The sequence below is a fragment of the Aegilops tauschii genome, chromosome 2 (assembly GCF_002575655.3).
Source record: "Aegilops tauschii subsp. strangulata cultivar AL8/78 chromosome 2, Aet v6.0, whole genome shotgun sequence".
Lineage (NCBI taxonomy): Eukaryota > Viridiplantae > Streptophyta > Magnoliopsida > Poales > Poaceae > Aegilops > Aegilops tauschii.
The window spans coordinates 246,427,215-246,448,547 of record NC_053036.3 but is presented as its reverse complement, the minus strand read 5'-3'; the positions used below and the strand labels follow the sequence as shown (position 1 = coordinate 246,448,547).

The 21,333-nt window shown below is 47.5% G+C and overlaps 1 long non-coding RNA gene across 1 annotated transcript; it reads right to left on the bottom strand.

The window, feature by feature from the left end:
- Nucleotides 1-962: 962 nt before the first annotated feature.
- Nucleotides 963-20,457, bottom strand: LOC141041628 (uncharacterized). The gene is made up of 5 exons (XR_012202388.1): nucleotides 19,068-20,457; nucleotides 17,956-18,029; nucleotides 3,712-9,181; nucleotides 2,612-2,685; nucleotides 963-1,269 (listed from the first exon to the last, which is right to left on the bottom strand). It is a non-coding gene; the product is annotated as an uncharacterized lncRNA (long non-coding RNA).
- Nucleotides 20,458-21,333: the final 876 nt, after the last annotated feature.

Here is a 21,333-nt window from a genome sequence, read left to right as displayed (position 1 = left end):
GGATTCGACACGGAGACCCAATCTCCCCTTACCTCTTCTTGATCGCAGCGAAGGGCCTTTCGTACCTTTGGAAATCCAGTTCTCAGTCATCCAGTTTTGTGGGAGTTAAGGTGGCGCCGACAGTCCCGGTTATCAACCACCTTCTCTTTGTTGATGATAGCCTGCTGCTGTTTAAGGCGAGTAATGAAGGGGCGGTTTCTGCGTCAAACTTGTTGGAAACTTATTGCAATGCTTTCGGTCAAAGGGTTAATAATGATAAGTCATCAATCTTCTTTAGTAAGGGATGTCCACAACCAGTTCGTGACAGCACGAAAAACACTCTAAATGTGCATAATGAGCAACTCAGTGAGAGATACTTGGGGATGCCAACTGATGTGGGACACTCAAGAAATGGTACCTTTAAATATTTGAGAGACAGGGTTTGGGAGAAGGTTAAAGGATGGATGGAGAAACTTCTGTCATATGCAGGAAAGGAGGTATTGATTAAGGCCGTGGCCCAAGCGATCCATGTTTACTCCATGACCTGCTTTAGGCTTCCTAGAGGAGTTTGTGAAAGCATAACATCGATCGTTCGTCAGTTCTGGTGGGGGAGCAAGAGAGGGAGGAGGAAACCAAGTTGGGTCTCGTGAGATGTGTGTACACAACCAAAGTATCTTGGCGGTCTCGGTTTTAGGGATATGGAATTATTTAATTTGTCCCTTCTCGCAAGCAAGCATGGAGACTGATTCAAGAGCCCAACATGCTGAGTGCAAGAATCTTGAAAGCAATTTATTTTCCCTCTACTGATTTTCTTGGAGCAGAACTCGGCTCCCACCCTTCACAAGTATGGAGAGCAGTCGTTGATGGAAGAAACATTTTGACTCAGGGTATGTGACGCCCCCGATTCAATCGTACACTAATCATACACGCAAACGTGTACGATCAAGATCAGGGACTCACGGGAAGATATCACAACACAACTCTAAAAATAAATAAGTCATACAAGCATCATAATACAAGCCAGGGGCCTCGAGGGCTCGAATACAAGTGCTCGATCATAGATGAGTCAGCGGAAGCAACAATATCTGAGTACAGACATAAAGTTAAACAAGGTGTCATAAGATGGCTAGCACAAACTGGGATACAGATCGAAAGAGGCGCAGGCCTCCTGCCTGGGATCCTCCTAAACTACTCCTGGTCGTCATCAGTGGCCTGAACGTAGTAGTAGGCACCTCCAGTGTAGTAGGAGTCGTCGTCGTTCTGTGGCGTCTGGCTCCTGGGCTCCGGCATCTGGTTGCGACAACCAGGTAGAAGGGAAAGGGGGAAAAGAGGGAGAAAGCAACCGTGAGTACTCATCCAAAGTACTCGCAAGCAAGGAGCTACACTACATATGCATGGGTATATGTGTAAAGGGCCATATCGGTGGACTGAACTGCAGAATGCCAGAATAAGAGGGGGGTAGCTAATCCTGTCGAAGACTACGCTTCAGGCCACCTCCATCTTGCAGCATGTAGAAGAGAGTAGATGGTAAGTTCACCAAGTAGCATCGTATAGCATAATCCTACCCAGCGATCCCCTCCTCGTCGCCCTGTTAGAGAGCGATCACCGGGTTATATCTGGCACTTGGAAGGGTGTGTTTTATTAAGTATCCGGTTCTAGTTGGCATAAGGTCAAGGTACAACTCCGGGTCGTCCTTTTACCGAGGGACACGGCTATTCGAATAGATAAACTTCCCTGCATGGGTGCATCACATAACCCAACACGCTCGATCCCATTTGGCCGGACAAACTTTCCTGGGTCATGCCCGGCCTCGTAAGATCAACACGTCGCAGCCCCACCTAGGCTCAACAGAGAGGTCAGCACGCCGGTCTAAATCCTATGTGCGCAGGGGTCTGGGCCCATTGCCCATTGCACACCTGCACGTTGCGTACGTGGCCGGAAGCAGAACTAGCCCCCTTAATACAAGAGCAGGCTTACGTTCCAATCCGGCACGCGCCACTCAGTCGCTGAAGTCACGAAGGCTTCGGCTGATACCATGACGTCGAGTGCCCATAACTTTCCCACGTAGTTGGTTAGTGCGTATAGACCAAATGGCCAGACTCAGATCAAATACCAAGAACCCGTTAAGCGTGTTATTTTTAAGTATCTGCGGACGCCGACCAGGGCCAGGCCCACCTCTCTCCTAGGTGGTCTCAACCCGCCCTGTCGCTCCGCCACAAAGTAACAATCGGGGGCCGTCAGGAACCCAGGCCCACCTCTACCGGGATGGAGCCACCTGTCCTTTCAGCCCCCTCATTAGAATCACTTGTGGGTACTCAACAAGCTGACCCGACTTTAGTCACCACATGTGTCATGTATATAAAGTATATAGTATATACCCGTGATCACATCCCTGGTGATCACGGCCCGATAGTATAGCATGGCAGACGGACAAGAATGTAGGGCCACTGATGGAACACTAGCATCCTATACTAAGCAGTAGGATAGCAGGTAAGGGTAACAACTGTAGCAACAAATGACAGGCTATGCATCAGAATAGGATTAACCAAAAGCAGTAACATGCTACACTACTCTAATGCAAGCAGTATAGAGAAGGAATAGGCGATCTGGTGATCAAGGGGGGGGGGCTTGCCTGGAAGCTCAGCCGAGAAGGAGGGTCGTCAACACCATAGTCGTACTGGGTAGCAGCGGCGTCGGTCTCGGTGTCTAGCGAGAGAAGAGGGGGAAGAAACAATAAATATAATGCAAACATATGCATGACAAGACAATGAGCGGTGTTAGGTGTTCCCTAACGCGGTGGAAGGTGATACCGGCGAAGGGGGAAACATCCGGGAAAGTATTCCCGGTATTTCGCGTTTTCGGACAGATGAACTGGAGGGGGGAAGTTGCGTGTTTGCTATGCTAGGGATGTGTGGCGGATGAACGAACTGCGTATTCGGATTCGTCTCGTCGTTCTGAGCAACTTTTATGTACAAAGTTTTTTCATCCGAGTTACGATTTATTTTATAAGATTTTTCAAAGTTTTATCAATATTCGAGAATTTGGAATTATTATATTTAATTAATCCAAATTGACCGAGTCAATTTGACTAGTCAAAAGGGGCAGGTGTGGCCCACATGTCATTGTCACATGTGTTAATAAAACATCTAACTAAATTAATGGGGGCCTACATGTCATCCGTACATAGACTAATCTAGCCACTAATTAATCCCTAAATAAAAGGCAATTAGTCCTAAACTAATTGGGCCAGCCGGCCACACAAGCGCACACACTAGCACGCACGGGCACAAGGCCACGGCGGCCATGGCAGTAGGCAGTGGTTCTAGCGGCAGCAGTAGTAGCAAAGCAGCGTAGCATAAGCAGCATCGGCAGCAATTAGGCGCAGCAATAGCAGAAACAAGCAGCGAGCAACTGCATCGCAAGAGCAGTAGCAGCGCACGGCGTCGTCGGCCATGCCGTGACCAGGGCCAGCAACCGCGGTGGGCATGGCACCGGCGGGCTCGACCGCGAGCGGCGGCTGCAGGGGCGTAGGCAGGCGGGTTGCAGCAGTAGGGCGGGCACGGGGCGGCAGCGAGCGAACAACAGCAGTAGAAGGCGAGAAGCAGCAGCGCAGGGAAGTAGATCAACAGTTGCACGCATGTACGCGTACGCGGGAATTCGGGCACGACGATGACGGCGGCCTACAGCGTCCAAATCGAAGGCGAAAAAGGAGGATAAGGGGGAGGAGCTCACCGCGAGCTCGGAGTTCCGGTCGGGGAGGCCGGAGGTGGACCGGAGCTGGGCGAATCGACGGCGAGGTTGTGACGGCTGCGACAGAGAAGACCGGTGATGACGAGCTTGATGGCGCCCTGACGACAAACCAGCGGCGGAGAGGAAGGAGATGACGATGGCGGGGCTCCTGGACGCCTTGGCGCGGTGAGAGGAGGCCGGTGGCCGCGGGATCGATGAAGACGGCGGCGACTATGGTCTCGGGCGCGGCTCAATTTGGTGGAGAAGGCACGAGGGGGGAAACAATGGGAGCTAGGGTTCGTCGAGGGTTCCTGGTGGCCTTCTTATCCTCTCCTCGATTCCCTGTAGCAGCACGCGTCGAGCATCCGCGCCATGGCGACGGGGATGCACGACACGCACAGGAGAGAGAGCGTTAGGTAGGGGATGGAGCAGTGTTGGGCTGGGCTTGACTCTGTAGCGGCTGGGCCAAGGTGCATAGAGGCTTCTCCTATTTTACTTTTATTCTTTTCTAATTTGTATTTCTCTTTTTTTTACTTATTTTCTTTTCTATTTGTTAGCTCCTATTTTTATTAAAGTTCTGTTAACAAATGACTTGTGTTGACCATGTAAATTTGCACATAATTCAAGCACTATACCTTGGGGCTGCACAAAATGTTTGGGGCAACTGGAGTTAATTTAAATTATGATTGTATTTAAATGGGCTAAAAAAAGGTGTCGTTGGTCCACTGTTTAAAGTCCATGGGCATTTTAAACATCTTCAAAAATGTTTGTTTGAAGCATGACAATTACGCAGTGAATATTTCCAACCCGATGAACATTTTAAATTTACGGTTTTATAAATTATAATTTGAATTGTCTTTCCAAATTTGAATTTAAGGTCGGTTTGGAACAAAGTAAAGATTAGCAAAATTTAATTATGATGACGTGGCACTATTAACAGGAGTTTACTGTAGCGTGACACCCGGGGTGTTACAAATCTCCTCCACTACAAGAAATCTCGTCCCGAGATTTAAGAGGTGGAGCCAAGGGGGATGGTTAGGGCTACGAAATTCTAGCGAGTGTTCTCGGTCTTGGTTTCTCTTCTCGAAGAGGTCGATCCATTACGTTGATGTCTTCAATTCTCTGCTTCAGGTCATCATGATGAAGTCGGCATCCTTTCTTCGGGAACTCCATCGTACTTACAAAAGAATAAGGGGTGGGTATCCCGAGAGTGCGGACCTCTGCAAGGTTGACTATCTTGTCGATAACATCGGGTAAGGTGGCGGGAAGTAACTCTCGAATTGAAACTTAAGAAAATATCGAGAGCAAACTAAGGAGGTATCATGGTAAGTTTCGCGCGGGCAGGCAAATGTTCGATGCCTGAAACTGGGCGTGAAAGGGGTTCAAAGCAACGAGAATAACTTTGGAAACCAGGGATGTACAGGAGAGTCAGGTTTCGATCGTGTGGAACTGTGGGATATGGGCCCACCATGTGGTTTAAAAGTACGAAGGGCGATGACGTCTTGCACGATCATGTAAGTAGGGCATGCCAGAAATTATCCTGCCAGTTATGTCGCCAACAACGTCGGTACCAAGGGCGAGGGACAAAGAGAACCATTTTCCTGCTCGTTGAACGAGGCGGACCAATAGGTAAAGTTCTCGTCCATCGGTGGTTACCGTAATGCTATCAACAAAAGCAACAGGGTCTTACTGACACGGTTGTACACCAAGGTGTTTACATAAGCATAAGAACATTACTGCTTAGATCATATAGATCACCAGAAAGGTTAAACAAAACAATGGAAAGGAAAAGGTGATCTTCATATTAAACAGAACAATGGAAAGGAAAATGTGCTTAAACACAAATCTCAGGGGGTATACCTTCCCAAGGACAAACAGAGCATGATATCCATGACAGGATATAGCGTAGAAAACCCTTTAGGAAAAGAGGAGAGAAATTTCATGACATTACCCATACAACGATGTTTGGATAATTGAGCAGGAAACACTTAGCATTGGGCTTCAAATGTTCTTGTTGAAAATCGGAGTACCACAGTCATGCTTCGAGATAGCATTGACATGGTCTTCAGGCAAAGGTCAAACTTTGGATACACGAAGGATCCACGAGGAACAACTCATAGAATAAGTCTTACCATCTTCTTATGGAAGAATGGCTAACCTTGCTAATAAGGAAACTATAACAGCAGGTCATCCGGCCAGGTGTGCTGGGCATGCCATCACCTTACCGGGTCATAAAAGACCAGTGTTATAACTCTTGGAAGAATGTTCCAACCATCATATCTGACCAAGATTCAGATCTGATTGGTGTCAGGATACCTCAGACTCAGTATGCCTGAGAAAAAAAAGGTGCAACACAAATTGACGAGAAGACATCATAAGATTCTCGGGAAATGAACCATGGAAGCAAGTTCCAAAATCAGAGTTCATCATTAAACCAAGGAGAGGATGAGGAGGTGGCTGATGAACTTAGCGACAACTCATTGAGATTTCCAAAAGATGGATCTCCACAGTTAGGTGAACAAGGAGATAACATTTGTCAGGCCAAATGATATAATGATGTATGCTCGAGAAAAACATACACAATTTAACAATGATAGACGGGTGCACCCGGAAATCTGGATTAGGTAGCACGATCTATGTTTGGATGATGAGTCAATAATCAACACATGAAGAAAGAAACTAGCATTCGTAACATACAAGCAATAGGGTTGCTAGAAGTTTTGAATTCACCCATCATAGTCCATTTGTCGGCATTTCGGTATTAAACAACACGGGGACCAAGAAGGAATGGCGATGGTGAAAAGTATCACTTGTATCAAGAATTCTCAAGAGGTGGTGAAATTCTCACGACATTCCTGACATAAAAGATGGTAATACTCCAAGGTAAGGAAGAACAATTGCTGGATAGCAAGGAACTCAAAGTATAACACAAAACACGGACAAGTTTGTGTTGAACAGAAGGCAATAAAGTGGTCGATGATAACACAAATCATCGAGGGCAAGGGATGGTATTTCTCATCAAGAATTCGATAGATATCTTGGAAGACCTCGGGATGTTGATGATGATCACGACACATTTGTCGAGAGATTTCAAGATGTAATCGATTGGCAATGACATCAAGTCAAAGGAATGGTGAAGCGAAAGGTTATTGGAACCAAGGGTACGACACAAACTCAAAATTAAGCTCGATGTTCAAGGCGAAATGATATGATGAGGAAGATCGACGTAAGCTTAGCTCATCGTCGAAAGTTGTGCTCCGGGAATAAGGACCAGGTAGCACAGTTAAAATTTAGCACAAAATGATATAGCCGATCAGGCTAGGAATGACGTGATGGAGTATTAAACTTCTCAACCACAAAGTACTAGGAGTACTGAATCACAGGGGTGATTCGATTCACTAATCGGTGTTCTCGATTGACGACAACCCAGAACTCGTGGAGTGACTATGACGGCGAAAGGTACTACTTCATCAGAAATGCATAAGATGTAGTGCAATCGGTTGATATCCTCGAGATACTAGGGGGGTAATACTCGACGACAGATCAAAGTAGAGGTTGGACTAGGGTATTGCTCTGCATAAGACAAGTGCTCAAACTTGCACGAGAAATGGAATCAAGGAGAAACATGGTCGGAACCACATCCACAGATACAAGATGAACTTATAACAAGGGGATAATTATTTCAAGAGAAGCTTCCATGATAAGGTATACATCGTGTCCATGGGCATGAACACAGGGTTCAAGGTCGACTCCCACTTGTTCAACGCATAACCTTTCATTCACCTCTCGTATTTCGAAAATGACATTAGTTGTTGAAAGTTTTTACCTGATGCAATACTAGATAAGTATGACCCATGAAATCTTTCGGGTTCACACGGATTAGGGAAGGCGTAGGTTCAACCCATCAGGGCATCTTAGGAACATATACCACAAACTTCGGAGTAAATAATACAAGCTCGAAAGTAGAGCATGGTAAAGCAGAGGATACAATTTACCAAAGGCATTATGTATCCGAGGAAAAGCTCACAAGCTTATTTAATATGAAGGACATTGTCAGATAAAATCCGACAAAGGGTCTGGTGGTCCACAAGGGATCTGATGTGAGCATCAGTACTCAACCAGAGGAAGAAAGAATGCAAGGATATCAGATTATAGAAACAACTGACTAACTCAAAGCTCAATGCAAAGGAATTATAATTTCAAATTCAAGGGATCAGAAGCAAACGCTCTGATTAAGGATGGATAGGTTGAGTAAGCTTAGGGGTAAAATTGATGACAATTTGATTGGTCGAGATCCAGCTCATGTTTAAAATGACGTCTGAGCCGAAAGGATGAATTCTAGGATCTGATTGAGGATTGCGAGCATTCGCAATATTTTGAATCAATGGACTCAAAATGATAGTGACAAAGGCTGCCAATAAGATTACTATACTTATGGGATTAACCATAATGCAAGCAAGCAAGAATTTCAAGAGCAATAAGCTGCTAAGGATTTTCGGAAGATCGAATATTATTTCGAAGACCTTAGTGAAACACATAAACAACCGGGGATGGGCGGATACTCGGTATGTGCGAGGAATTATCCGTAGGGGTGTTCATGTGGGTAATGAACTGCAAGGCAGTAGGCACAAAGTATTCTCGGAACAATAGAGAGAATTTTCAGGGTATCTTGTAATAACAAGATCCATGGGATTGAAAAGGCAAGTGTATGTAGTTATCCATAATGATATAACAGTGGTAGGGAATTGCAAAAGCAACGGGCACAAAGTCTCAAAAGAGTATCGGAGAGTAACTTCGAAATCTTCTGGTGCAGCGGCGATCATCTGGACTGAAGGGGCTCTCCGGGAGAAAGTGTTTTCGAGAACCTAAAGTTAGATTTTTAGAAAATCATTTAACCCGAATAGAAGAGAGATTAGAATCCCAGAGTATAGACGAGGAATAAAAGATCCTAGTACCACCCAATGGCGACGTGGGCCCATGGGCCGCACAGCCATGTTAGTAAAAGTTTTGTAAAGTCTAGACTCGACTTCGGCCAAGGAGTGTGGAAGGGGGATTCCTACAGGCAGTTGGCTCTGATACCAACTTGTGACGCCCCCGATTCAATCATACACGCAAACGTGTACGATCAAGATCAGGGACTCACGGGAAGATATCACAACACAACTCTAAAAATAAATAAGTCATACAAGCATCATAATACAAGCCAGGGGCCTCGAGGGCTCGAATACAAGTGCTCGATCATAGACGAGTCAGCGGAAGAAACAATATCTGAGTACAGACATAAAGTTAAACAAGGTGCCATAAGATGGCTAGCACAAACTAGGATACAGATCGAAAGAGGCGCAGGCCTCCTGCCTGGGATCCTCCTAAACTACTCCTGGTCGTCATCAGCGGCCTGAACGTAGTAGTAGGCACCTCCAGTGTAGTAGGAGTCGTCGTCGTTCTGTGGCGTCTGGCTCCTGGGCTCCGGCATCTGGTTGCGACAACCAGGTAGGAGGGAAAGGGGGGAAAGAGGGAGAAAAGCAACCGTGAGTACTCATCCAAAGTACTCGCAAGCAAGGAGCTACACTACATATGCATGGGTATATGTGTAAAGGGCCATATCGGTGGACTGAACTGCAGAATGCCAGAATAAGAGGGGGTAGCTAATCCTGTCGAAGACTACGCTTCAGGCCACCTCCATCTTGCAGCATGTAGAAGAGAGTAGATGGTAAGTTCACCAAGTAGCATCGTATAGCATAATCCTACCCGGCGATCCCCTCCTCGTCGCCCTGTTAGAGAGCGATCACCGGGTTATATCTGGCACTTGGAAGGGTGTGTTTAATTAAGTATCCGGTTCTAGTTGTCATAAGGTCATGGTACAACTCCGGGTCGTCCTTTTACCGAGGGACACGACTATTCGAATAGATAAACTTCCCTGCAGGGGTGCACCACATAACCCAACACGCTCGATCCCATTTGGCCGGACACACTTTCCTGGGTCATGCCCGGCCTCGTAAGATCAACACGTCGCAGCCCCACCTAGGCTCAACAGAGAGGTCAGCCCCAACCTCCCACCTCTCCTCCCATTGTCCCCCTCCACGATCCTCCATGGCGATCTCTAGCTTTCTCCATGATGGAAGGGCTACTACACTGGGATTTTGCGCCGGGCTTGGCCCTGGCCGATCAGGTGAGGCGCAGGTTTGGTTCCACGGTTCACTTTTCCCCCTCCCGGGACACCAAGGAGTTCTTTTTGGTGGTCTCGTTTTCGTCGGCATCCTTCGTCTTTCCACAGATTCAGTTGGTATTGCTCTCCAGTGTTGTATTGGTGGCATCAGCTCTGGTTTCAAGGTTGTTCAATTGAGCTCTCGATCATTTCGGTTCTCCGTTGCCAGCAATAATGTGGGTCACTTCATCTATGGTCTCAAGGACAGAATTTGGCCTGATTTTATCTGCCATTTTCATCTTTTCAATGGGCGTTTCTCTCGGTTCTCTACTGATCACCATTGGCATGCTGATGAAGAACTAACAGATCTTTCCTCTCGGAGACCCTTGGCGGTCAAATCTAATTTGGGTTTTCTTCATAAAAATGATACTTTTGATCGGGCCTCTGAGCGTGAGCTCAGCAAGTTTCATATTGCTCCTCTCAGTCACATGCATTTTTCCAATGCGAATCATGCTGAAGCCTCTACTTCCTTGGTGATTTCGGATAATTCTCGGATGAACAACATGATTCTGGCCCCACAGGAATTTCAAAATTCCCACCCAAATTCGGACCAATCTGGGGCGGCCGACACGGCTAATCAGCCATTATTGCCACTCATTAATACGGCCCATTCTTTGGTGGATTTTTATTTGCACCAGGAGACATTGGAGGATACACAAATGGCCAACTACCTCATTTTGGGAGGTTTTAAATGCTTGATTGATATACCATATCCTTCCCCTCCGCAGTGTTTTCTGAGTTCTGCTTACAAATATGCTCCCGCACATTCCAGTTGGCCTCCCGTCCTCAAGAATAAACACAAGGCGGATCTGGCCCAAGCCCATTATTCAGGAGAAGAGATTGCCACACTCGCCTCTAATTGGGTCGTGCTCTGTGTGAAATGCTTACAATGGGGGCACCCAAAGATTTCTTACCCAGCGAGACTCATTTGCATTCAGTGCTCGGCTCCTGACCATAAGGCAATTGCTTGCCCCCAAAAACTAGCAAGTCCAATCGAATCAATTACACCTGCTCTTTCCCTGACCACTCCCGGATCGAGTATACCTACCAATTCCATACACAAACCACTCCAATCCAGGAAAAAACGCACCACTGTCCGATGCGAGAGCTGCGGCCACTATGGACACATGTCATCATCTTGCCTATCGCGCCGCAGGGCTCAAAGATGGCAGTGGATTCCCAAGCGCCAAAAGGTTTCCATTCCTACCCCTCATGGTCCGCCTTCCGCCTCGGCTTCACCACCTCCCCAGCCTATCGCTGTCACTCCACCGCCCTCCTCCGTCGTTGCTCTCCAAGCCGCAACAATGGCGAACTACCCTCTGAACCCCGTCCCCTTCCTGCCTCCGGGCTGGGCGGTCGAACCTGGACCTGCTAACAGGGTAGTCCGCAGTGGCATGGTGGTCTCTCCATTCCCGCCGCTGAATCATGACTTCCTCGCCATTGCGGAGGCTAGCCACTCTTCCTCTGCATCGTCGCCAGGCCATCTGGGATGCGGTTGAAGGTATGCTGCATGAATCTCAGTTATTCACCACAGAGACAAGCTATCATCCTTTTGGCATTGGCATCTTCGGATTTGTTGACTCCTTTGCGAGAGATACGGCTGTAGCTACTCCTTTAGAGCTTGAAGAGGAAGACCTTCTGATCACTTTTGTACCACACAATGCTGCACTCAATAGGCACACCACCACTTTTGGTCCACAAGTTTGGTTGCTGTACTTTGGATTTCCATATGACTATCAGACAGAGTTTTACATCAACAAATCTGTTGGGGGTTTTGGTGGACTGATTTCGTGGTATAATCCAAGGCAAGACCGCAGATATGTGATGGTTCACGTCCAGTTGATTCACATGAGACTGGTCCCTAAGAGCTTTGTTGTTCGTCAGTTAGGAGGGGCCTATGATTGTTGGACCGTTCAAGTTACTATCCTCCGCAGCAACGATTGGAATGCACATCTACCAGAAGTCCCTCCTGCTGGAGAAGAACCTCCGCCCCCCAATGGTGATCCACATCCCCTGTTCGGCCCTGAGATGACTGCAGAGCAGCTCTACCAGCAGCAAGTGCATAACTGGTTTGCGCAGAATGGGGCGCCACCTGCAATGGATCAGCCAGACAGCAATGAGGGTGATTCCGAGTCTGAAGAGGTTCAGATTGATGCTGGATGGGGTAAGTGGCCGGCCCCTCCTGCCCCGCAGCCTCAACTGCCACCATACCTGATGAACTTCCAATCATGGCTGGCGGCGCAGGGCCTGACTGTCCAGGATGGCATTGTTCCTGAGAACAATATCTCTGATAATCCTGCCCAAGCCTGGAATGACTCCATCACGGTCTCTGACGACTCCAGCAGCAATCACACTAACTTGGCTCTGATTGTTTTTGAGAAACATGAGGTTTTCGACCCTCTTAATGCCATGGAAGCAGTACAAGACCATACGGCTGAAAACATTTCCCTGTCTGTCCAAGTCCATAACACTGGGATTCAGTTCAGTTTGTCTGCACAAGGAAATGAGGTGATGAATTTTCTGCTGGCCAACCCTGCTCGCCGTTTGCAGCTCAACACCTTCCTCACAGCTGCCATTCGCCCCATCCTGGCAACATTTGGACCTTGGCGCAATGGCTATGGCATACGGAACCAGCATGAGCAGCTAGAGCTCCAAATTTCCATCAGGACGGAAGAGCTTTGTATCCTGCAACTCCCCAATACCAATATTGCTCCACATTCTTCCAGGCAGTCCAATGTTGTCATTCAGGACATCTCTGAGTCCCCTGAAGCCCAAACTGCTGCTATTCAGAACACGGCGACACAGAGTACTGCGGTTCTGGAGTTTGAGACAAACACTTCTGAAGTTCAGAACCATGAAATTCAGATTGCTGAGGTTCACAGCCAAGAAGTTCAGGTTTCTGCTGTTGATATGAATGATCTACCCAGTGGGTCTACTGTTGCATCGCCCGGTGTTCTCCCCGTCCTGGTGCCTCAACCCTCTCCTAACAAAAATTCAGTGCCTGCCAGCATCACTCCACCATCACTGCTGACTATCCTCGAGCCGGTCCACACTGCTGCTAGCAACTCTGAAGATTCTGGGTCGACCATGTATTCACTCTCTGATGACACTTCTTCTGACTCCATAGCTTTGTCTGAGGACCTGATGCGCAAGGACAGGAAGAAGAAACCTGTCGTGGTTGATGAATCCACTCTGCATCGCAGCACTCGCTCCAATAAATATGATGGCTTCAAAGCCCCGTCAATGGATGATGGAAGGTCCACCAAGAGTAAGGTTAAGCAGCGTCAGGTGCCCGAGGCCCCCAATCTGAGCACCACCACCTCTGCTACGCAGAGTTCAGTGCCTCCCCCAACACCTATCCCCATGCTCCAGATGATTGGCACTGTCAAATGCGGCGTCCCGGCGACTGAGCTCTCCGAAGATAACCTTATGGCTGTCCAGGAGAACTCGACCTCGTCCTCCACTTAAAGACCCAGCTCCATGCCCCTCAAGAAGCAGTGGAACGTTTTGGTCTGGAACGTTAGAGGAATAAATTCGGCTGACAAGCTCCTAGCTATTAGAAATGCTATCGATATCGGCGGGTGTGATGTAATATGCCTGCAAGAAACTAAGCGCATGCATTTTGATTTGGCTTTCCTTAAAACCTTCTGCCCCGAATGTTTCGATCAATTTGCTTTTGTTCCCTCACGGGGAGCTTCTGGGGGAATTATTACCATCTGGAATGGCTCTGCACTTGATGGATCCATCTGTTATTCTGAAATTCACGCCCTTGGGGTTTCCCTTACCTCCAAAGTTTCTGGCAATGTTTGGTCATTATATAACATATATGGGCCTTGCCAAGGCAATGATTGCCTTCTTTTCACTGACTGGCTATATGAGCTGGATATACCAGACTCTGAAGATTGGCTGCTCGTAGGGGATTACAACTTTATACGCTCTTCTGAAAATAGAAATAAGGCTGGAGGTGATCCAAATGACATCTTAATGTTTAATGACATTATTCGGGCGCAAGCACTAATTGAAATACCTCTCAAAGGTCGTTCTTACACCTGGAGCAATATGCAGGATGATCCGCTCCTCGAACAACTTGATTGGTTCTTCTGATCTTGCCACTGGACCCAATCCTTCCCAAACACCATAGTTACTACTTTGGGGAAACCAATCTCTGATCACACACCCTGTGTGGTTCACATTGAAACAAGCATACCCAAAAGCAAGATCTTTTGATTTGAAAACTACTGGACTAACCACTCCAACTTCCTCCAAGTTGTGGCTACATCCTGGAACAAACAGTGCTATGCCACCAACGCTGCTGCTGCCATTTGCAAAAAAATGAAGAACCTTAGATATGACCTCAAAGCCTGGAGCAAATACATTTCCAAACTGTCTATACTCATCCAGAACTGCAACCAGACCCTCCTTCTGCTTGATGGGTTGGAAGATCAACGACCCCTATCCCGCCCGGAGATCAATTTCCGACGCATTCTTAAAGCGCACCTACTCAAACTGCTACAATTTCAGAACCAATACTGGAAGAAGAGGTGCACCATCCGATATATCAAGTTTGGATCTGAAAATACTAAGCTATTTCATGCGCTTGCCACTGAAAGGTACAGACAAAACTCCATAGCCACATTGAAAACACCCGATGGGCAAACTGTCAGTGACCACACGTCCAAGGAAGCACTGCTGTTCACCACCTACAAGCAGAGATTGGGTGAATCGTCGCCACATGAAATGAAATTTAACCTACCCAACATCATCAAGCGAATTGAAGGGCTCCATACCTTATCCATCCCCTTTACACACAAAGAGATCGATGAGGTTGTGAGAACCATGCCCAATGACCGAGCACCTGGCCCCGACGGATTCAATGGGCATTTCTTGAAATCTTGCTGGCATATCATCAAACAGGACTTCTACAGACTTTGTGAGGAATTTTATACTGGCAATTTAAACCTCACCAGCATTAACTCAGGATACATCACCCTCATCCCTAAGATTAGCTCCCCTGAGACACCCAATGACTTTAGACCGATAACGCTCCTCAACTGCTGCCTGAAAATCATAACAAAGATATTGGCCAATAGGCTGCAGGTAATCGTGCTCAAAATTGTACACAAAAACCAATACGGCTTTCTCCGCACCCGTACCATACAAGACTGTCTCGCTTGGGCCTTTGAGTATATATTCCAATGCAAGCAATCAGGTGCACCCACCATTCTGCTCAAGCTCGATTTCGCAAAGGCGTTTGACACCATTGACCACTCTGCCATGCTTGCTATCATGAAACAAATGGGATTCGATGATAAATGGCTGAGCTGGATCAAGAGCATATTTGAGTCTGGCACCTCCTCGGTCCTTTTAAATGGTGTCCCGGGCCGACAGTTTCACTGCGGATGCGGAGTCTGACAGGGAGACCCACTTTCTCCCCTAATTTTTGTCCTGGTTGCTGACCTCCTACAAGCTGCAATCAATGATGCTTATAGACATCACAAGATCCGTCTTCCAATCCCATCCAACCAACAATCTGATTACCCTGTGATCCAATACGCCGATGATACCATCCTGCTGATGCCTGCATGTCAAGAGCAAATCAAATTCATGAAACAACTGTTACTAGACTATGCTGATTCCATTGGCCTCAAACTCAACTTCCAAAAATCTCTGCTCATACCAATCAATGTAGATGACGACATGGTCAACCAACTTGCTCATCTATGGGAATGCACTGTAGGTAAAATGCCATTCACGTACCTTGGATTGCCAATGGGTACCACCAAACCAAGCGTGACGGATCTGATGCCACTGGTGGAGCGAACTGAACGCAGATTATCCTCCTCCCTATGCATGCTGGATCATGGTTCTAAACTGACGCTCCTCAACTCGCTCATTACATCCATGATGATATACCCGATGTGTACGCTAAAGTTCCCTCCCAAGTTGATTGAACACCTTGACAAAATCAGAAGACGCTGCCTGTGGCGCAAGAAAACGGACCAAGGGGAAAAGCCAACTCCCTCGCTGCATGGAATCTTGTTTGCCGCCCAAAAAAGAACGGAGGCCTAGGGATTCTCGATATCAAAACCCAGAACACAGCTCTCCTCCTCAAGTTCCTACACAGCTTTTACAACAAGCATGACATTCCCTGGGTACATCTGATTTGGAATACGTACTACAACAACAAGGTACCCCATGCCACAGATGCTTGCGGGTCTTTCTGGTGGAAAGATGTCATGAACCTGAGCGATCTCTACCGTGGAATCACTACGGATCAAATTGGTAAGGGTGACACCGTGTTGTTTTGGAAAGATCTCTGGACTGCGCAGCTGAATGAGGAAGCTTTCCCACGGGCTTTTTCATTCACCAAACTGGAAGATGCCTCGGTTGCAGAGTTCTTGGCGATCACCAACCTCCACACTGGCTTCCATCTGCCTCTGACACCACAGGCACGACAAGAGTTGCAACAATTGCAAGCACAAACTGTAGACACAATCCCTGACAACAACGCACTTGACCATTGGACCTATTCCTGGGGAGCCAAATATACCTCGGCCAGATACTATAAATTCTTCTTCAGAAACGTCTTGGCCGATCCGGCCTTCTCCTGGATATGGGATTCCAAATGCACGACCAAAATCAAAGTGTTTGCATGGCTGCTCCTAGCAGATAGAGTCAACACAAGAAACATGCTGAAAAGAAGACACTACAACGTCGGAAATAGCATACAATGTGCACTTTGTGACAGCAATGAGGAGGAAACCGTGGAACACCTTTTCTTCAATTGCCCTTTTAGCCAACGATGCTGGACTGCGCTTGGTATCTCCTGGCCCGACAATGGAAACAGATTGCAACTTCTCCAGGGGGAAAACTTCGTTGGCATTTGTCGTTATTCATGGAGATCTTCAGGCTATCTGCTTGGAGCATTTGGAAAGAACGCAATGGGATAATCTTCCAAAGAATTCCCCCCACCTTTAGTTCTTGGAGGGCTAGATTACGAATAGATCTTGACCTACTACGCCATAGGGTCAAGCCCCCCTTAGTCCAGCTTATCTCTACTTTCCTTGTAACCAACTTGTAACTTTTTTTTTGCAACCCAACACCACACCCCCCCACCTCTGAGGTGCCTACACACCTCTACTAATATACTGACCACCCATATTGTAACCATGTAAAGTTAACACCTTGACGTAAGTAATGAAATATATGTGTCAGTAGGATCCTTTCCTACTGTCTTTGACCCCTCAAAAAAACAGAGAGGTCAGCACGCCGGTCTAAATCCTATGCGCGCAGGGGTCTGGGGCCATCGCCCATTGCACACCTGCACGTTGCGTACGCGGCCGGAAGCAGAACTAGCCCCCTTAATACAAGAGCAGGCTTACGTTCCAATCCGGCGCGCGCCGCTCAGTCACTGACGTCACGAAGGCTTCGGCTGATACCACGACGTCGAGTGCCCATAACTTTCCCACGTAGTTGGTTAGTGCGTATAGACCAAATGGCCAGACTCAGATCAAATACCAAGAACTCGTTAAGCGTGTTATTTTTAAGTATCCGCGGATGCCGACCAAGGCCAGGCCCACCTCTCTCCTAGGTGGTCTCAACCCGCCCTGTCGCTCCGCCACAAAGTAACAGTCGGGGGCCGTCAGGAACCCAGGCCCACCTCTACCGGGATGGAGCCACCTGTCCTTTCAGCCCCCTCATCAGAATCACTTGCGGGTACACAACAAGCGGACCCGAGTTTAGTCACCACATGTGTCATGTATATAAAGTATATAGTATAAACCCATGATCACCTCCCTAGTGATCACGGCCCGATAGTATAGCATGGCAGACGGACAAGAATGTAGGGCCACTGATGGAACACTAGCATCTTATACTAAGCAGTAGGATAGCAGGTAAGGGTAACAACTGTAGCAACAAACGACAGGCTATGCATCAGAATATGATTAACCGAAAGCAGTAACATGCTACACTACTCTAATGCAAGCAGTATAGAGAAGGAATAGGCGATATCTGGTGATCAAGGGGGGGAGGGGGCTTGCCTGGAAGCTCAGCCGAGAAGGAGGGTCGTCAACACCATAGTCGTACTGGGTAGCAGCGGCGTCGGTCTCGGTGTCTAGCGAGAGAAGAGGGGGAAGAAACAATAAATATAATGCAAACATATGCATGAAGATGCATGACAAGACAATGAGCGGTGTTAGGTGTTCCCTAACGCGGTGGAAGGTGATACCGGCGAAGGGGGAAACATCCGGGAAATTATTCCCGGTATTTCGCGTTTTCGGACAGATGAACTGGAGGGGGAAGTTGCGTGTTTGCTATGCTAGGGATGTGTGGCGGACAAACGGACTGCGTATTCGGATTCGTCTCGTCGTTCTCAGCAACTTTCATGTACAAAGTTTTTTCATCCGAGTTATGATTTATTTTATAAGATTTTTCAAAGTTTTATCAATATTCGAGAATTTGGAATTATTATATTTAATTAATCCGAATTGACCGAGTCAATTTGACTAGTCAAAAGGGGCAGGTGTGGCCCACATGTCATTGTCACATGTGTTAATAAAACATCTAACTAAATTAATGGGGGCCTACATGTCATCCGTACATAGACTAATCTAGCCACTAATTAATCCCTAAATAAAAGGCAATTAGTCCTAAACTAATTGGGCCAGCCGGCCACACAAGCGCACACACTAGCACGCACGGGCACAAGGCCACAGCGGCCATGGCAGTAGGCAGCGGTTCTAGCGGCAGCAGTAGTAGCAAAGCAGCGTAGCATAAGCAGCATCGGCAACGATTAGGCGCAGCAATAGCAGAAACAAGCAGCGAGCAACTGCATCGCAAGAGCAGCAGTAGCGCACGGCGTCGTCGGCCATGCCGTGACCAGGGCCAGCAACCGCGGTGGGCATGGCACCGGCGGGCTCGACCGCGAGCGGCGGCTGCAGGGGCGCAGGCAGGCGGGTTGCAGCAGTAGGGCGGGCACGGGGCGGCAGCGAGCGAACAGCAGCAATAGAAGGCGAGAAGCAGCAGCAGCGCAGGGAAGCAGATCAACAGTTGCACGCATGTACGCGTACACGGGAATTCGGGCACGACGATGACGGCGGCCTACGGCGTCCAAATCAAAGGCGAAAAAGGAGGATAAGGGGGAGGAGCTCACCGCGAGCTCGGAGTTCCGGTCGGGGAGGCCGGAGGTGGACCGGAGCTGGGCGAATCGACGGCGAGGTTGTGACGGCTACGACGGAGAAGACCGGTGATGGCGAGCTTGATGGCGCCCTGATGACAAACCAGCGGCGGAGAGGAAGGAGATGACGATGGCGGGGCTCCTGGACGCCTTGGCACGGTGAGAGGAGGCCGGTGGCCGCGGGATCGACGAAGACGGCGGCGACTATGGTCTCGGGCGCGGCTCGATTTGGTGGAGAAGGCGCGAGGGGGGAAACGAAGGGAGCTAGGGTTCGTCGAGGGTTCCTGGTGGCCTTCTTATCCTCTCCTCGATTCCCTGTAGCAGCACGCGTCGAGCATCCGCGCCATGGCGACGGGGATGCACGACACGCACAGGAGAGAGAGCGTTAGGTGGGGGATGGAGCAGTGTTGGGCTGGGCTTGACTCTGTAGCGGCTGGGCCAAGGTGCATAGAGGCTTCTCCTATTTTACTTTTATTCTTTTCTAATTTGTATTTCTCTTTTTTTTTACTTATTTTCTTTTCTATTTGTTAGCTCCTATTTTTATTAAAGTTCTGCTAACAAATGACTTGTGTTGACCATGTAAATTTGCACATAATTCAAGCACTATACCTTGGGGCTGCACAAAATGTTTGGGGCAACTGGAGTTAATTTAAATTATGATTGTATTTAAATGGGCTAAAAAAGGTGTCGTTGGTCCACTGTTTAAAGTCCATGGGCATTTTAAACATCTTCAAAAATGTTTGTTTGAAGCATGACAATTACGCAGTGAATATTTCCAACCCGATGAACATTTTAAATTTACGGTTTTATAAATTATAATTTGAATTGTCTTTCCAAATTTGAATTTAAGGTCGGTTTGGAACAAAGTAAAGATTAGCAAAATTTAATTATGATGACGTGGCATTATTAACAGGAGTTTACTGTAGCATGACACCCGGGGTGTTACAGGGTATTACTAAGAGGATTGGTACGAGTGAGAATACAAGCATCTGGGAGCATAATTGGATCCCACGAGTGGGATTTAAGAGGCCTTTGACATCTCTGGTTTTGAATCCTCCTAGGCGAGTATCGGATTTAATTGATGCCACCTCGGCATCTTGGCGGGAGGAACTAGTCAGAACAACTTTTATGGCATTTGATGCTGAAGCAATCTTAAAAATACCCCTCTACTCAAGACATATAGATGATTTCTAGGCCTGGGATGCTAATAGGAGGGGAAGGTACTCATTAAGTTCAGCTCACAAGATGTTGGTTAGTACAAAAATTGAGAGAGAAAACTGGTTGGAGAACATGGAGGGTCCGTCTAATACAACTGCAGAGGAGCTGAAAGTGGAAACAGTTGTGGGGTATTAATGTTCCATCTAAACTAAAAAAACGGTGGCGTCTCTGCCAGAATTCGCTGCCCACGGCCGACTTGTTACACCACGGAAATATGTCTATTACGTTGGTCTGCTCAATCTGTGCAGCAGGAGATAGCTGGAGGCACGCATTACTGAATTGTATGATGGCTAGAAGTGTATGATTTCTGGCGCCTGAGCAAATGGTGGAACACATGTGTGCTCATCAAGAGCTAATTGCGAAAGAATGGCTGTTTATGATGCATAAATCTATGAACCATGATAAATTCACAAGGATGGTGGTCACTCTATGGGCTATATGGAAAGCGAGGAGGAAGGCAATCCATGAGAAAATCTTCTAAAGTCCTTTGTCAATCCACTGTTTTATCGGTTCTTTTCTGGCTGACATCTCGGCATTAACAAGGCCAAACCAGAGTCAGAATCGCTCCTCGATAGCTCGTCCTTCGTCATGGCAAGCACTACCATCAGAACATGTAAAGATCAACTCCGATGCAGCTGTTTTCAGGAACGGTAGCGGTGGGGCTGTAGCTGCTGTTTGTAGAGATGAGGATGAGATTTTTCTGGAGCATCATGCGGCACATGTAGCAATCATACGGATCCGAAGAACTCTAGAAGCAATGGTAGTGAGAGAGGCTCTGGTGCTTGCAGAAGATCTCTATGTGCACAAAATACAAGTGGTATCAGACTGCAAGACAGTTGTCTACGGAATACAGCAGGGTTCAGCAGCAATTTATGAACCAATCATACATGAAATAAAGGACTGTTCTCATACTTTTACTTCTTGTAACATAGTTCATAAGTTTAGGAGATCGAATACACGGTAGCTCATAATCTTGCTAAGCATGCTTTAACATTGGGGTTCGGCCGTCATGTTTGGATCAGCC